At 43.6% G+C, this 17578-nt stretch overlaps 1 pseudogene; it reads right to left on the reverse strand.

The window, feature by feature from the left end:
- Positions 1 to 15263: 15263 nt before the first annotated feature.
- LOC100346038 (small ribosomal subunit protein uS5 pseudogene) lies at positions 15264 to 16122 on the reverse strand (annotated as a pseudogene).
- Between the last annotated feature and the right edge of the window lie 1456 nt (positions 16123 to 17578).

Below are 17578 nucleotides of genomic sequence, written 5' to 3' on the forward strand. Positions count from 1 at the left end.
GGGGACCCTGGGGGCGCTGCAACCAAGGCGGAGCGGGGGGGGGGGGGGGAGGTGGGACAGAGGCGAAACCCCACCCCGGGGAGGGGCGGCCCGGGCTGGCTGCGGGCGCGGGCTGCGGCGGTGGCCGGGTGGGCGGTGCCGTTGGGGGCCTGGGCCCCGACTTGGGGGGAGAACCTCGAGGGAAAGGCGCCCGGCGGCCTGGAGAGCCAGAGCCGCCCGCTACAGCTGAAAGGGAGCGGGCCTGGAGTGCTAGGGGCCCGCGCCCCAGGGGTCACTGCGGGCGGAGCGCGGACAGTGGACGCAGAGGCCGCAGACCCGCGGCGGAGAGGGCTGCTTTGGGTGCAGCTGTAGGTTCCTGGGGGGAGAAGTGGCGGTCGTCCTGCTCTGCAGAGATCTTGAGCCCAGCGTTGGCCGGCAGCCTCATCCTGCCCTTTCCTGGTCCCGGAGCGTGCCTGTCCCCTTCCTGCCGCCCACTCCCCTGTGTCCTTGAGCCCATCCGTGCCACCCTTCGTGGCCTCAGGGTTCGGGTTCACCACCTCTACCCGCTTCTTCCCAGTCGCCGTTAACAGCACGGTACCTCTTACACGATGTTGACTCCCTGGATTCCAGCCTTCAACAGCTAGCTCTTTCTCCCCCAGCCCAGGGGTCACCGAGGCCTGGCACTTTTCCCTTTGGATCTCGTAGGCATCGCTTCACCCTGGTCACCGTCCAGTACCATAGGCCGCACATTCCTGTTCGTCCCCGCCACTCTGGAAACCACCCGTGCTCGCTCCGAATCTCCAGGACCTCTGCCCGCGGAGTCTGCGCCGAAGTCCATGGCTGCGTCTCTCATTATCTCGTGTAACGCCCTCTTCCTCCTCACTCTAGTCACTTTCTGTTCTCTGCGTCCTGTATCAGATCCAAACTCTGTCTCTGGGAAAGCCCTGGCTTGCTGGGTCCACCTTTAGTCTAACCTCTCTTCCACTACCTCAATGTGCTCGCCTGGCTCCCTCAGGCCAGTCTTCTCATTGTCCTCTGAACTTGTCATGTTCTGGCTTCTACCAAGGTTTGAATGGCTGTTGTTGTGCTTTTTGGGGGTTCAAAACGACACCCGTGTTCCCCGTGCAAGTTCAGATTCCATCGACAAAGCCACAGGAGTCTGACCTATAGCCAAAGTCAGATTTGCCCCTGGTGAACACTGGAGCAGCAGCCATGGATGGCTTTTGAGTGGCAGGGACAATGACCTACTATGTCTGTGCGCCAGAATTGGCTATACATTAGCCATACCCACCCAATCCTAGGCAGAGTTGGGAAACTCGCTCCTGTGTAACTGTGTGGAAATGCAGAAAACATGCTTCCTGGGATAAGCCTGCTCCCTAAACTTAGGTGAGGAGAGTGACATATGCATGGTTCTCTGAGGCTCTGGTGGCAGACAACTCATTCCAGTGTCATTACTGGGACAAGAGGAGCAGAGACTAGACCCCCCCACACACACACATGCATACACACTGGTTACTCTAGGGGACTTGGAAGGACAATGCTGTGCTTCTGCCCTCTTGTACTGCACAAGGCTGCATTCATGGCACCCTGCGGAATCTGGCATGAGCCCCTCTTCTCCTCTGCTGAAATTCTTGTGTTGTTGTTTTCAGAACCCATGTCAAGCATCGTTGCATGTCTCCCACCTCTTCTGATAATAGCTTGGCATGGTAGAAAGCACATGGGATTTGAGGTCAAACCAAGCTGGCTTTGCAGCCTGACGCTGCCATTTACTGCATGAACTTTGGTCAAAAGACTTATGTTCTCTGAACCTAGGTTTCAGCATCTGACTAAGTGAAAATGCCTCACCAAGGGCTGTGAAATTTAAGTAGATGCATTTTAAAAAGTGCCCCAGTAGGTACCCTAGCAGTACCTCTATAAATGGAACCATTATAATTTCATTGATTTGCTTTGCATCTAAATTGAGGCTGGTACTATATGCCAGGTACTATGAGAGACATTCAACATGTCTTATTTAATTATCTCAGCAAGCTGAAAGGCATTTTGCATTACTTCCATTTTCCAAATAAAATTGAAGCTCAGAAAAATTTTAAATACTTTCTGAAGATTATAGAGATGGTTATACAGCCTTAAAACTTTACATTAAAAAAGATTTTATTTATTTGAAGGGCAGAGTGACTAAGAGAGAGAAAGAGAGAACTTTTCTATCTGCGGGTTCACTCCCCAAATGGCCACTGGCTAAAGCCCAGAGCCAGGAACCCAATCTGGGTCTCCCACATGGGTAGCAGGGGCCCAAGTTCCTGGGCCATCTTTTGCTGCTTTTCCAGGTGCACTAGCAGGAAGCTGGGTTAGAAGCAGAACAGCCAGATCTTGAACCAGCAATCAAATATGGGATGCCAACGTTGTAAGCAGTGACTTAACCTACTGCATCCCAATGCTGGCCCCATAACTTGGGATTTTATTGCATATTTTTATATATGCAATGTTTAACACTTGTTTACATCGTTTTCCTTGATTCTTCAACTAGATTTTTAGTTTCTTAGAGCAGAAATGCTTTTTGTATTTTTATCCTGTCTACTTGAGAGTACAACTAATAAATTTGAGTATTTCAAAATGAAAGGCTTCACCTAAAAAGAAATCTGTGGAAGTGAAATTGACACTTCAAGAAGGAGTGACTTGAGCTGCCCTTGTCTTGACTGTCAAGGAACAGTTTCATTTTCTTTGTTTTTTTTTTTTTTTTTTTTTTGTCTTTTTTCTTCTTCATACTATGTGTTGAACTCTTTACTTAACATAGGGTTAATCATATGTGTATAAAGTCTATTAAAAATAAATCTCAGTAAAAAATAAGATTTGGAATAAGATAAGGAGGAAGTTTGTAACTGTAAAGCTGTATAGCTCTGCATACACTCCTACTGACTTACTTCTAAGGGTACAGTTTAAAAACGTGTTATGGGACTCCAAATCCCATTAATCTTGGTGGTAAAAATGACATCTTAATTGTTAAAGTGATCATATTAAGTGTTAAAATGAACATATGGATAGGATTAAGTGTTAAAGAGATCATAGAAATAGGATCAAGTGCCTGGTAGTAATAAAAATAGAATTAAAAAGGAGTAAATGTCCAACACGGGAAGCAGTCCACACAGCAGATTCATAGAATGACAGTCATTTTAAGTAACATCCTGACCTCAGAATCAGCCCTTAAGTCTTCTTGGCTGAATAGCCTGTGAGAGCATTTCAAGCAAGGAAAGCAAAGACACTGTGGAAAAAAATGTTCTACATGAAGGACCTCTGTGAGAGAGACCCCAGTGGAAAGAAGTGGCCATCAAAGAAGGATGTACTTCTCTCTAAAGGGAGGAGAGAACTTCCACATTGTTTATGGCATCGTCCAAATACTGACAGTTTGTGGTCTCAAAAGGCTTCCGTATCTTTGGTAGTTCATGGCAAGAGCCTCAGGTGATCACTGACGTCATACATAAGATTGTGAATTCTTAAATTAACAACAGGAGTCACTGTGCACTAACTCCTCATGCAGGAATTCTGTCCTCAATGAGTTGTATTGAGAATTAACTGTAAAACTAGTTCTCAAACAGTTTGTGTGTGTGTGTATGCATGTGCATGTTGAAATCTGTGTGCAAATTGTTGAAATCTTTACTTCATATACAGTTGGTCTTCTGTGTACAAAGTTAATTGAAAATGAATCTTAATGGAGAATGGGACTTGCAAGGGGAGAAGGAGGAGGAGGAAGGGTGGAAGTGTGGGTGGGAGGGCTGGTATGGTGGGAAAAATTACTATATTCCTAAAATTGTACTTATGAAATTTATATTCCTTAAAAATAAATAAAAATAAATTTAAAAAATCAAAATGAAAGGTTTGTGTTCAAGGGCACCATTAACAAGTGATAGAGGGGAAATCAATATCTAAAATTGACTTGGGACTCATAACTCTATTATATATATATATACACACACACACACACACACACACATTCTGCAAACCAATAAGAAAAATACAGGAAAAACAATAGAAAAATGGGTCAAGGGTATGAACAGGCAGTTCCCAAAAGGGGAACTCCATTTGGACAATAAGAATGGGATGCTGGCATCTGGGTTGCAAGTGTCAGCTTAACCCACCACGCAGGAGCAAAGGCTCCTACTATCTTCATTTCATAGCTGAGGAACCTGGGACACACAGAGTTTTAGTGCAATGTTATGTAATAAATGGTAAATACACTTTATACTCATGATATTGGTGAAGATTAGACAATTGGACAGTGTCAAACATTGGTGTGTAAGTAGTGCAGTCTTTCTGGTACCCTGTAGCTTTAAATACCAAGGGTTTATGAGACACACTGTATTGGTTCAAAGTTACTTGTAAACTGTGGATTTACTATTTTCTAAGTGATTGTGGGTAAGTAATGTAACCTCACCGCATATCAGTTTTCTCATCAGAAAAATGGAGCTAAAATAATATGGATTCAGGGCCTGGGAAAGCAGTAGATAGCCTAAGTGCTTGGGCCCCTGCACCCAACTCCTGACTTCGGATCGGCACAGCTCTAGCTGTTGCAGCCATTTGGGGATGAACCAGTGGATGGAAGACCTCTCTCTCTCTGGCTCTATCTCTATCTGTAACTCTATCTTTCAAATAAATAAAATAAATCTTTAATAATAATAATATGGATTCTGTAGGGTTATTGTATAGATTAAATGTATCAGTATGTGAAGTACTTAGAATAATACTTGGTACATTGTAAGAATATAATTCATTTCACTACTATGGAAATAAATCAACAAAGGGATCTTGCAGGTACCTATGCTACAGAGTATGATTAACCCTACAATAAACAAAACAAATAGAAGTAACAACAAAACAAACTGCATGAAGGAGTTGGCAGCTACATCAATAGGAGAGTTTTTGGTTGTAGAAGAGAAGCCAACTTAGATAAATGGCTATGGAATTTACTGGCCCATATAGCTGAGACATTAGAGAAATGACTGAACTTAGATAAACCTCCAACAGGGAGCTCAAATTAAAGTCTCCAAGGAAGAAATTTCTTACCATCTCTTCTTGTAGGTTCAGCCATCTCATTTCATACCTGGTCCAGAGTGTGAGACCTGGGAACTCAGGTCTGCGCTCTTAAGGTGATAAATTGACCACAGGGCTGGCCTCAGCACACCAACTGGGTGAGGGAGATAACATCTTCCTGGAGCTGCTACGGAGTCTAGGATATCTTTTTTAAAAGCCCAAATTGAGTTTCTTGACATCACCAAACTGATTACTATGAATGGGGGGCTGGGTTGGGCTGACTGCCTTAAGCCAAGAGGATCCACTCTTAGGAACATCTAGCAGAAAAGCAGGCTAATGGTGGGAGAAACAGGGAATGGACACTGGGAGTAGCTAGATGGTGTCTAGTTCGCAGTGAATCAGCAACTTGCACAGTGCAGTCAGTGCTCTGCCAAGAGAGGTGCAGCTCCCCAGAAGGCACAGTGAAAGGATTTGAGAATTTCTATTTTTACTTATGTTCTATCTGGAAGTAGAAATCAACTTTGCAAACATGTACATTGACTCTGCACCCATATTTGGTCGGTATATGCGACAGTCATGACGAGTTAAACTCCGTTTGCCAAATACCATGAGGAGAGAGTGGGCGTTCTTCCATTCAAAGGAACTGACAACAGTGAGTTCCCTGAACAAACTGTTGATGTTCTGCAGCGTGATCATTTGGATGCATTTATAGATTATACTATCTAGGTTTTTTTTAAAAAGTATTTATTTATTTGAAAGGCAGAGTGACAGAGAGGGAGGGAAGGAGGGAGAGAGAGAGAGAGAGAGAGATCTTCCATCAGCTGGTTTACTGTCCAAATGGTCCCAATAGCCAGGTCTGGGCCAAGCCAAAGCCAGGAGTCAGGAACTCTATCCAGGTCTTCCACATGAGAGGCCGGGGCCCAGGCACTGGAACCATCTCTCACTGATTTCTCAGGTGCATTAGTGGGGAGCTACACTGGAAGTGGAGTGACTAGAGCGCCGACTGCTCTTTGATATGGGATGCTGGTATCACAAGAGGTAGCTTAACCTGCTCTGCCACCACACTGGCCCCCACTCAATGTTTAGAGACTTCCTTTCAGTTTCCTCACTTATTCAGAGAAGACATAACGTTGGGAGAAATCATCGCCTTCCTATTTTAATCAGAAATAGTAGAAATAGCTCATGTAAAACAATATGATGAGAAGCTAAAACCCACTCTGGTCAATATACGCCATTCGGATTGACCAAAATGCGAGGGTATTTCAAAAAGCTCATGGAAAATAGAATTAAAAGATGGGTTTATTTTGGTGCAAAATTTTTTGAAGTCCATGTCTTTTTATCACACATGTTCTCCATGAGAAGACCTCTAGCACACACAGTCAGCCTTCTGTGTTCATAGGGTTTTTTTTTTTTAAAGATTGATTTATTTATTTGAAAGTCAAAGTTACAGAGAAGGAAAGGCAGAGAGAGAGAGAGAGAGAGAGAGAGAGAGAGAGAGGAGAGAGAGATCTTCCATCTGCTGGGTCACTTCCCAAATGGCTGCAACAGCTGGAGCTGGGCCAGGCCAAAGCCAGGAGCCAGGAGCTTCAACTGGGCCTCCCATGGGGGTGCAGGGGCCCAAGCACTTGGACCACCTTCTGCTGCTTTCTCAGGCATATTAGAAGGGAGCTGAATTGGAAGCAGAGCAGCCAGGACTCAAATTAGCCCCTATATAGGATGCCAGGGCTATAGGCAGGGGGGCTTTACCTGCTATGACACAGTGCTAACCCCATAAGTTTCTCATTTGTAGATTTAAGCAACCTTAAGTGGGAAATATTCAGAAAAAGAATTTGCTTCTGCAATGAATAGATACCAACTTTTTTCCTTGTCACTGTTTCCTAAATAATGCATAGCATTTACCTTATATTAGGTATTACAAGTAATCTAGAGATAATTTAATTGTTTTTAAAGATTTATTTATTTGAAAGCAGGATAAGAGAGAGAGAGAGAGAGAGAGAGAGAGAGAGACATCTTCCATCTGCTGGGTCACTTCCCAAATGGCCACAACAGCCAGGGATGGGCCAGGCTGAAGCCAGGAACCTGAAATTCCATCTGCATCTCCAATGTGGATAGCAGGGGTCCAAGCATTTGGACCATGTTCTGTTGTTTTCCTAGGTGCATTAGCAGGGAGCTGGACCAGAAATGCAACAGCCAGGACTCAAACTGGAGCTCATATGGGATGCTGGGGTCATAAGTGGCAGCTTAACCCACTGCGCCATAACATCAGCCCCTAGAGATGATTTAAAGTATATAGGGGGATGTGCATATGCTGTATGCAAGTATTACACCATTTTATATAAGAGATCTGAGTATCCACGGATTTGGAATATCCTCAGGAAGCCCTGGAAGCAATCTCCCAGGATACTACGGGATGATCACACGTGCATATATATTGCTGAAGATTAGCAGGAAATACATTATACCATGTGAGAGATTTGTTATATAGTGATTGGGAGGCTTGTTATATAGTGATTGTAAATGTAGTTGTCTCAAATGTTTCTTGGGTGCCGGCGCTGTGGCGTAGCGGGTAAAGCTGCCACCTGCAGCGCTGGCATCCCATATGGGCACTGGTTCGAGTCCTGGCTGCTCCTCTTCTGACCCAGCTCTCTGCTATGGCCTGGGAAAGCAGTGGAAGATGGCCCAAGTCTTTGAGCCCCTGCACCTATGTGGGAGACCTGGAAGAAGCTCTTGGCTCCTGGCTTCAGATTGGTGCAGCTTTGGCCATTGCAGCCATCTGGGGGAGTGAATCAACAGATGGAAGACCTCTCTCTCTCTCTCTTTCTCTGCCTCAGCCTCTCTGTAACTCTGCTTTTCAAATAAATAAATAAATATTTTTTTAATGTTGCCAGAGTAATTGTTTTTTTTTAACTTTTATTTAATGAATATAAATTTCCAAAGTACGACTTATGGATTACAATGGCTTCCCCCCATACCGTCCCTCCCACCCACAACCCTCCCCTTTCCCACTCCCTCTCCCCTTCCATTCACCTCAAGATTCATTTTCAATTATCTTAATATACAGAAGATCAGCTTAGTATACATTAAGTAAGGATTTCAACAGTTTGCTCCCACACAGAAACATAAAGTGAAAAATAATAGATGATTTTTTTAAATGATGACGAAATCAGATCAGACCTATTGTCATGTTTAATCCCAGTGAGAGTCAAGTTGGGAATTGATAATTTCTTTTTTTTTATTTTTTTTTTACAGAAGATCAGTTTAGTATACATTAAGTAAAGATTTCAACAGTTTGCACCACCATAGAAACACAAAGTGAAATATACTGTTTGAGTACTCGTTATAGCATTAAGCCTCAATGTACAGCACTTTAAGGACAGAGATCCTACATGAGGAGTAAGTGCACAGTGACTCCTGTTATTGACTTTACAAATTGACACTCCTGTTTATGGCATCAGTAATCTCCCTATGCTCTAGTCATGAGTTTCCAAGGCTATGGAAGCCCCTTGAGTTCTCCGACTCTTATCTTGTTTAGACAAGGTCATAGTCAAAGTGGAGGTTCTCTCCTCCCTTCAGAGAAAGGTACCTCCTTCTTTGAAAACCTGTTCTTTCCACTGGGATCTCACTCACAGAGATCTTTTTGCCAGAGTGTTTTGGCTTTCCATGCCTGAAATACTCTCATGGGCTTTTCAGCCAGATCCGAATGCCTTTAGGGCTGATTCTGAGGCCAGAGTGCTATTTAGGACATCTGCCATTCTATGAGTCTGCTGAGTATCTCACTTCCCATGTTGGATCACTCTCCCCTTTATTTATTCTATCGGTTAGTGTTAGCAGGTACTAGACTTGTTTATGTGCTCCCTTTGACTCTTAGTCCTTTCATTATGATCAATTGTGAACTGAAATTGATCACTTGGAATAGTGAGATGGCATTGGTACATGCCACCTTGATGGGATTGAATTGGAATCCCCTGGTATGTTTCTAACTCTACCAATTGGGGCAAGTCAGCTTGAGCATGTCCCAAATTATACATCTCTTCCCTCTCTTATTCCCACTCTTATGTTTAACAGGGATCACATTTCAGTTAATTTTCAACACTTAAGAATAACTGTGTGATAATTACAGAATTAAACCAGTCATATTAAGTAGAACAGACAAAAAAATACTAAGAGGGATAATGTATTAAGTTGTTCATTAACAGTCAGGGCTATGATGATCAAGTCACCATTTCTCATAGTGTCCATTTCACTTCAGGAGGTTTCCTTTTTTGGTGTTCAGTCAGTTGTCACCGATCAGGGAGAACATATGGTATTTGTCCCTTTGGGACTGGCTTACTTCACTCAGCATGATGTGTTCCAGATTCCTCCATTTTGTTGCAAATGACTGGATTTCGTTGTTTCTTACTGCGGTATAGTATTCTAAAGAGTACATATCCCATAATTTCTTTATCCAGTCTACCGTTGATGGGCATTTAGGTTGGTTCCAGGTCTTGGCTATTGTGAATTGTGCTGCAATAAACATTAGGGTGCAGACCGCTTTTTTGTTTGTCAATTTAATCTCCTTTGGGTAAATTCCAAGGAGTGGGATGGCTGGGTCGAACGGTAGGGTTATCTTCAGGCTTCTGAGGAATCTCCAGACTGACTTCCATAGTGGCTTGACCAGTTTGCATTCCCACCAACAGTGGGTTAGTGTCCCTTTTTCCCCACATCCTCGCCAGCATCTGTTGTTGGTAGATTTCTGTATGTGAGCCATTCTAACCGGGGTGAGGTGAAACCTCATTGTGGTTTTGATTTGCATTTCCCTGATTGCTAATGACCTTGAACATTTTTTCATGTGCCTGTTGGCCATTTGGATTTCCTCTTTTGAAAAATGTCTATTGAGGTCCTTGGCCCATCTCTTAAGTGGGTTGTTGGTTTTGTTTTTGTGGAGTTTCTTGATCTCTTTGTAGATTCTGGTTATTAACCCTTTATCTGTTGCATAGTTTGCAAATATTTTTTCCCATTCTGTCGGTTGTCTCTTCACTCTCCTGACTGTTTCTTTTGCAGTACAGAAACTTCTCAATCTGATGCAATCCCAATAGTTGATTTTGGCTTTGACTGCCTGTGCCTCCCGGGTCTTTTCCAGAAATTCTTTGCCTGTGCCAATATCTTGAAGGGTTTCTCCAATGTTCTCTAATAACTTAATGGTGTCAGGATGTAGATTTAGGCCTTTAATCCATGTTGAGTGGATTTTTGTGTAAGGTGAAAGGTAGGGGTCTTGCTTCATGCTTCTGCACGTGGAAATCCAGTTTTCCCAGCACCATTTATTGAATAGACTGTCCTTGCTCCAGGAATTGGTTTTAGATCCTTGGTCAAATATAAGTTGGCTGTAGATGTTTGGGTTGACTTCTGGTGTTTCAATTCTGTTCCATTGGTCTATCCATCTGTTTCTGTACCAGTATCATGCTGTTTTGATTACAACTGCCCTGTAGTATGTCCTGAAATCTGGTATTGTGATGCCTCCGGCTTTGTTTTTGTTGTACAAGATTGCTTTAGCTATTCGAGGTCTCTTGTGCCTCCATATGAATTTCAGCATCATTTTTTCTAGATCTGAGAAGAATGTCTTTGGTATCTTGATTGGGATTGCATTGAATCTATAACTTGCTTTTGGGAGAATGGACATTTTGATGATGTTGATTCTTCCAATCCATGAGCATAGAAGATTTTTCCATTTTTTGGTATCCTCTTCTATTTCTTTCTTTAAGATTTTGTAATTCTCATCGTAGAGATCTTTAACGTCCTTGGTTAAGTTTATTCCAAGGTATTTGATTGTTTTTGTAGCTATTGTGAATGGGATTGATCTTAGCAGTTCTTTCTCAGTCATGGCATTGCTTGTGTATACAAAGGCTGTTGATTTTTGTGCATTGATTTTATACCCTGCCACTTTGCCAAACTCCTCTATGAGTTCCAATAGTCTCTTAGTAGAGTTCTTTGGGTCCTCTAAGTAAAGAATCAAATCGTCTGCAAAGAAGGATAGTTTGACTTCTTCCTTCTCGATTTGTATTCCTTTGATTTCTTTTTCTTGTCTGATGGCTCTGGCTAAAACTTCCAGAACTATGTTAAATAGCAGTGGTGAGAGTGGGCATCCCTGCCTGGTGCCAGATTTCAGTGGAAATGCTTCCAACTTTTCCCCATTCAATAGGATGCTGGCTGTGGGTTTTTTATAAATTGCTTTGATTATATTGAGGAATGTTCCTTCTATACCCAATTTGCTTAGAGTTTTCATCATGAAAGGGTGTTGAATTTTATCAAATGCTTTCTCTGCATCAATTGAGATAATCATATGGTTTTTCTTTTGCAGTCTGTTAATGTGGTGAATCACATTGATTGATTTGCGAATGTTGAACCATCCCTGCATACCAGGGATGAATCCCACTTGGTCTGGGTGGATGATTTTCCTGATGTGTTGTTGTACTCTATTGGCGAGAATTTTATTGAGGATTTTTGCATCTATGTTCATCAGGGTATTGGTCTGTAATTTTCTTTCAGTGCTGCATCTTTCTCTGGCTTAGGGATTAAGGTGATGCTGGCTTCATAGAAAGAATTTGGGAGGATTCCCTCTTTTTCGATTGTTCTGAATAGTTTGAGAAGAAATGGGATTAGTTCTTCTTTAAATGTCTGGTAGAATTCAGCAGTGAATCCATCTGGTCCTGGGCTTTTCTTTGTTGGGAGGGCCTTTATTACTGTTTCAATTTCTGTTTCAGTTATGGGTCTATTTAGGTTTTCTATGTCTTCATGGTTCAATTTTGGTAGATTGCATGTGTCCAGGAATCTATCCATTTCTGATAGGTTTTCCTGTTTGCTGGCATACAGGTCCTTGTAGTAATTTCTGATGATTCTTTTTATTTCTGTGGTGTCTGTTGTTACGTTTCCTTTTTCATCTCTGATTTTATTGATTTGGGTCTTTTCTCTTCTTTTTTTAGTTAGTTGGGCCAATGGGGTGTCAATTTTGTTTATTTTTTCAAAAAACCAGCTTCTCGCTTGGCTGATTTTTTGTAGTTTTTTTTTGATTCAATCCTGTTAATTTCTTCTCTGGTTTTAATTATTTCTCTTCTCCTACTAGATTTGGGTTTGGTTTGCTGCAGTTTTTCTAGGTCCTTGAGATGCGCTGAAAGCTCATTTATTTGGTACCTTTCCAATTTCTTGATATAGGCACCTATTGCTATAAATTTGCCTCTCAATACTGCTTTTGCTGTATCCCATAAGTTTTGATATGTTGTGTTGTTGTCTTCATTTACTTCCAGAAAGTTTTTGATTTCTCTTTTGATTTCTTGAATGACCCAGTGTTCATTCAGGAGCATGTTGTTCAGTCTCCATGTGTTTGCATACTTTCTGGGGTTTCCTGAGTTGCTAATTTCCAGCTTCATTCCGCTGTGGTCTGAGAAGCTGCATGGTATGATTCTAATTCTTTTGAATTTGCTGAGACTTGCTTTATGGCCTAGTATGTGATCAATCCTAGAGAAGGTTCCATGCACTGCTGAGAAGAATGTGAAGTCTGTAGATGTAGGGTTGAAAGTTCTGTAGATATCTGTTAGATCCATTTGGGCAATAGTGTCAATTAAATCTGCTGTTTCCTTGTTGATCTTCTGTCCTGATGATCTGTCTATTTCTGAGAGTGGAGTATTGAAGTCCCCCAGTACTATTGTATTGGAATCTAAATCTCCCTTTAAGTCCCTTAACATATCTTTTAAATAGACCGGTGCCCTGTAATTAGGTGCATATACATTTATAATAGTTACATCTTCCTGTTGAATTGAACCCTTAATCATTATATAGTGTCCCTCTTTGTCTCTCTTAACAGTTTTTGTATTAAAGTTTATTTTGTCTGATATTAATGTGGCTACACCTGCTTTTTTTTGGTTTCTGTTGCCATGGAATATCTTTTTCCAACCTTTCACTTTCAGTCTGCATGCCTCTTTGTTAGAGAGATGTGTTTCTTGTAGGCAACAAATAATTGGGTTGTGTTCTTTGAGCCAGTCAGCCAAACGGTGTCTTTTAACTGAAGAATTCAGACCATTAATGTTCAATGTGACTATTGATATGTAGTGACTTTGCCCTGCCATTTTCCCGGAAATATTTTCTAGTATATGCTTTGAGCTTCCCATGCTCTTTTACTGGTAGGTGTTCTTCCTTTCCCTTCTTTCATATTGATGGCCGTGTTTCTGTGTTTCTGAGTGTAGCACATCTTTAAGTATCTTTTGCAGGGCCGGATGAGTGGCCACAAAGTCTTTCAATTTCTGTTTGCTATGAAAGGTCTTTATTTCACCTTCATTCACAAATGAGAGCTTGGCAGGATATAATATTCTGGGCTGGCAATTTTTCTCTCTTAGCACCTGTGCTATGTCTCGCCATTCCCTCCTAGCCTGTAGTGTTTCTGATGAGAAGTCTGCTGTGAGTCTGATTGGAGATCCTCTGAGAGTAATCTCACGTTTCTCTCTTGCACATTTTAGGATCTTTTCTTTATGTTTCACTGTGGTAAGTTTAATTACCACGTGTCGTGGTGAGGATCTCTTTTGGTCATGTTTATTGGGGGTTCTATGAGCTTCCTGTACTAGGATGTCTCTGTCCTTCTCCAAACCCGGGAAGTTCTCTGCTAGTATCTCACTAAAAAGGCCTTCTAATCCTTTCTCTCTCTCCATGCCTTCAGGAACTCCTAGAACTCGAATGTTGGTTTTTTTTAATAGTATCCTGTAGATTCCCAACAATATTTTTTAGGTTTCTAATTTCCTCTTCTTTTCTTTGGTTTGACTGTATGTTTTCCTGTGCTCTATCTTCTAAGTCCGATATTCTCTCTTCTGCTTCACCCATTCTGTTTTTAAGGCTTTCTAATGTGTTTGTCATTTGATCTATTGAGCTCTTCATTTCATTTTGATTTCTCTTCACTATCACACTTTCCTGTTCTACTAGTTTCTGAGTTTCATTTTGATTCTTCCTTAAAATTTCGTTTTCACGAGAGAGATTTTCAATCTTGTCCAATAAGGATTTCTGTAGTTCAAGGATTTGCTTTTGAAAACTTCTAAATGTTCTTATTATAAATTTTTTGAAATCCGTATCTTGCATTTCTTCTATCTCATCATCTTCATAATCTTGGTTTGGGGTGTTTTGTTTATTTGGAGGCATCATAGTGTCATCGTTGATCTTGTTCCCTCGATTTCTGTGTTTGTTACTTGGCATAGTTAATTCTTCTTGCATCACTGTGCTTTTTTTTTTTTAATTTATTTTATACTATGTCCATGTTAAGTGGACTGCCTGCTGTTGGAGGAGCCTTGGAGGCTTGAGATGGGTGCGGCCTGAGAGCTCTGCTTGGTTCTTCCTGGTTAAGGGTGTGCAAAGGTAACACCCTCAGGTTATGCGTGGTAAATCTCTCTCTTTTTATTTATTTATTTATTTTATTTATTCAGGGGGTAAGTAACACCGCACAGCATGGCTGTGCAGAATTGATGGTATTTAGCTTCCAGTCTCTGGCTTCTACCCACAGAGTCCGTTTAGGCTCCTCTGGACTCCCACTGGGTTGCCTAGGCTACTGAATTGTAGTGACTCAGTTCCTTAGCTCTCCCCCGTTGATATGTAAATCCAGAGAGGGGGCCTGCTCTTTGTCTCTTGTGAATTCTTCAAGCCTTGCAGCCTTGCAACCTTTGCAAGGTTAGGGGGAAGAGAAACCCGAAAGCTTTTTTTTTCCTTCTTTCCGGTAGTGAGTTTGCTGCACTTTCCGGCCCCCCTCTAGATTCTGACCCCCGTTTCCCCACCAATGTCTCGGGTTATTGAGCTCACCTCCCCTTCCAGCGCCGATGTGTGGACTCGGAGCCCTGGATGTCCCAAGTCTCCTCGCTGTTGTCTGTGTGGTATGCACTCCCCTTCGAGCACTGGTGTGCAGACCCTGCGGCTTCCGCGGCTCGGTCCCGCGGCTCGGCTTCCGCGCGGTGGGCGACCTTGTTCTCCCAGTAGGTCCTCCGATTCACAGCCACTCGATCCAGAAGAGTTTCCTCTGCAATATTTTCCTGGTTCTTTTTTCTGAGGCTACCGTAACTCCCCTTTTATTAAACTAAATTTTCCCGGACTATCGGTGCGCGCCCTCACTATTCCGCCATCTTGGCTCCGCCCCATAAATAAATCTTTTTAAAAAATGTTTATTGGATTCTTATATTGGCTGAATTTTGTTTCAATAATGAAATACACAAATAAGGTGTTTTTTTTTCAGGCTCCATCCAATTTATTTTTCTCCTGTAAAAACCTATGTTGTGGCCACAGCTGGAGCCTGGGTCCTCTGCACGGACACCCTGGTGTGAGTCTTCACGAGATGGTCCGTGAACCCCTGATAGGGAGACTTGGTGAACACAGTCTCTTTCCAGAGGTCGGGGGTCAGGTAGCTGTAGGTCTTAGAGATGGCATCAAAGGTGGCCTTGGCGAAGTTGCCAAGGGTGGCGGTGCAGCCCCAGGCTGAGGTGCAGCAGTCGTCAATGCCAGCCATCAGCAGCAGCTTCTTGGGGACAGGGGCAGAGATGATCCCAGTGCCCCTGAGAGCAGGAATGAGGCGCACCAGCACAGAGCCACAGCAGCCGGTCACATTGCACGGCACAGTGTGGGGCTTGCCGATCTTGTTCCCCCAGTAGCCTCTCCGCATGGGTACGATGGACAGCTTGGCCAGGATGATGGCCCCTCAGACGGTGGTAGCCACCTCCTTGGAGCACTTCACACCCAGGCTGACATGGCCATTGTAGTCCCCGATGGCAACAAATGCCTTGAACCTGGTCCACTGGCCGGCCCGCATCTGCTTCTGCACCAGCATGACGTTCAGCACCTCGTCCTTGAGGGCCGCGCCCAGGAAGAAGTCGATGATCTCGGGCTCCTTGATGGGCAGGGAGAACAGGCAGATCTTCTCCAGGGACTTGATCTTCATGTCCTTAACCAGGTGGCCCAGCTTGGTGACCCGCAGCCACTCCTTGTCCTCGGCCTTGCCTACGCGGGCGCCGTGGCCTTGGCCCCAGCCCCGGCCCTGGCCCTGGCCCTGGCCCGGGCCACTCCTGCGGCCTCCCATTTCAGGGCCCCGGGGCCTCTGGGCCCTCCTGCTGCACCGGTGTCATCCAACATTTGGTGTTCTCTTGAAGAAGAAGAAGCAAGTTTTTTGTTTTGTTCTGCATGTGTTCATGTGCATGTGTGTAACTAAAAGCTATATTGGAAAAAACATTCTCTTTTAAAAATTTTTTGTCGATGTGAAAGGCAGTCACACATACACATACATACATACATACAAAGAGAGAGAGAGGAGGAGAGATCCACTGGTTCATTCTGCAAATGCCCACAAAAAGATTTAATTATATCTTTATCTGAGAAGCAGAGAGACAGATATCTTCCATCTGCTGGTTCACTCTTCAAATGGCCCCAATAACCAGGGCTGGGACAGGCTGAAGTCAGGAGCCAGAAATTCCAGTCAGGTTTCCCCTATGGGAGGCAGGGGCCCTAGCAGTTGAGCCATCATCTACTGTCTTCCCAGACTCATTAGCAGAGACTTGGATCAGAAGCAGAGCAGCCGGGACTGGAAGCAGAACTTTGGTATGGGATGTTGGTCTCACCAATAGTGGCTGTAACCCACTGCACCCTAGCTTCTGTACTCCTGTGTTTATTTACAATAGCCAAGGAATGGAGAACAGAAGCAATGTAAGTGTCCATCCTCTGAAGAGTGGATAAAAGAAATGTGGTACCTGGCTGGCGCTGTGGCTCACTAGACTAATCCTCCTCCTGCGGCGCTGGCACCCCGGGTTCTAGTCCTGGTTGGGGCGCCAGATTCTGTCCAGGTTGCTCCTCTTCCAGGCCAGCTCTCTGCTGTGGCCTGGGAGGGCAGTGGAGGATGGCCCAAGTGCTTGGGCCCTGCACCCGCATGGGAGACCAGGAGGAAGCACCTTGCTCCTGGTTTCAGATTGGCGCAGTATGCCGGCTGTAGTGGCCATTTGGGGGGTGAACCAACAGAAGGAAGGCCTTTCTCTCTGTCTCTCTGTCACTAACTCTGCCTGTAAAAAAAAAAAAAGAAAGACAGAAAGAAATGTGGTACCTTTACAGAACAAATACTACTCAGCCACAAAAAAGGATAAAATCTTGTCATCTGCACCAATGTAATGGAGCTGGAGGTTATTGTGTTATGTGAAATAAGCAAAGCACAGAAAGACAGTGTCACATGATTGCATTCCTATATGGAGTCTGAAAAAAGGTGACCTTGTGGATGTTCAAAGCATAATGATGCCTACTGGAGACAGGGAAGAGTAGTGGGAAGGGAGGGTAGGGAAATATTGATTGCTGAATACCAAGTTATTGCTAGATAGGAGTAAGAAGCCCCGGAGTTCCGTTGCCCAGTAGTGTGTCCACAGGTAAAATACTATACATTTCCCTGTTTAAAACAAACAGGGGTCAGTGTTGCCATTCAGCAGATTCAGCTGTGCCATCTGCAATGCTAGCATCCCGGATGAGCACAGTTTGAGTGCTGGCTTCTCTGCACTGGAATTCTGGGCTGCTGACTCTGCATAGACCAACCCTGGTCATGAAAGCCATTTGG

The sequence above is a fragment of the Oryctolagus cuniculus genome, chromosome 4, assembly GCF_051225735.1.
Source record: "Oryctolagus cuniculus isolate XC-2025 breed Fujian yellow rabbit chromosome 4, ASM5122573v1, whole genome shotgun sequence".
NCBI lineage: Eukaryota > Metazoa > Chordata > Mammalia > Lagomorpha > Leporidae > Oryctolagus > Oryctolagus cuniculus.